Source organism: Procambarus clarkii, chromosome 2 (assembly GCF_040958095.1).
Source record: "Procambarus clarkii isolate CNS0578487 chromosome 2, FALCON_Pclarkii_2.0, whole genome shotgun sequence".
NCBI lineage: Eukaryota > Metazoa > Arthropoda > Malacostraca > Decapoda > Cambaridae > Procambarus > Procambarus clarkii.
Genome location: NC_091151.1, coordinates 49,068,136 through 49,068,798, shown reverse-complemented (window position 1 = coordinate 49,068,798; position 663 = coordinate 49,068,136). Strand labels below are relative to the sequence as shown.

The following is a 663-nucleotide window of genomic DNA, read 5'->3' as shown; positions in this document are numbered from 1 at the left end:
TAGGTTAGGTCATGTTAGGTTAGGTTAGGTTAGGTTAGGTTAGGTTAGGTTAGGTTAGGTTAGGTTAGGTTAGGTTAGGTTAGGTTAGGTTAGGTGTTTAGGTTCTGTTGGCGATTATTTATATATGAATTACGTGGGTTCCTCTTGAGGTTATCTTGGAATGATTTCGGGGCTTAGCGTCCCCGAGGCCCGGTCCTCGACCAGGCCTCCACCCCCAGGAAGCAGCCCGTGACAGCTGACTAACTCCCAGGTACCTATTTACTGCTAGGTAACAGGGGCATTCAGGGTGAAAGAAACTTTGCCCATTTGTTTCTGCCTCGTGCGGGAATCGAACCCGCGCCACAGAATTACGAGTCCTGCGCGCTATCCACTAGGCTACGAGGCACCCGTTGCTTTACATATACTTCTCTAGTATTTAACACTTTTCTTATGGCGATAATCTCAAAATGGCTTTAAAAAAATGTCATTAAATGTACCGTTCTGTATATAAAGTTAAATAAATATTAAAAGCTAAGTATGGGTGCTGGTGTGGCCTTGAAGACCCGCCAAACACACTGAAACTACGACGTTGGTACAACGTTCGAACAAGTTTTAACACCTCCTAACCAGTTATAACAACCAATATAGCAAGTTGTAACAACGTTCTAATACGTCATAAACACG

At 43.7% G+C, this 663-nt stretch overlaps 1 non-coding gene across 1 annotated transcript; it reads right to left on the bottom strand.

The window, feature by feature from the left end:
* Positions 1–312: 312 nt before the first annotated feature.
* TRNAT-CGU (transfer RNA threonine (anticodon CGU)) lies at positions 313–385 on the bottom strand. Its single transcript has one exon. It is a non-coding gene; the product is annotated as a tRNA-Thr (tRNA).
* Between the last annotated feature and the right edge of the window lie 278 nt (positions 386–663).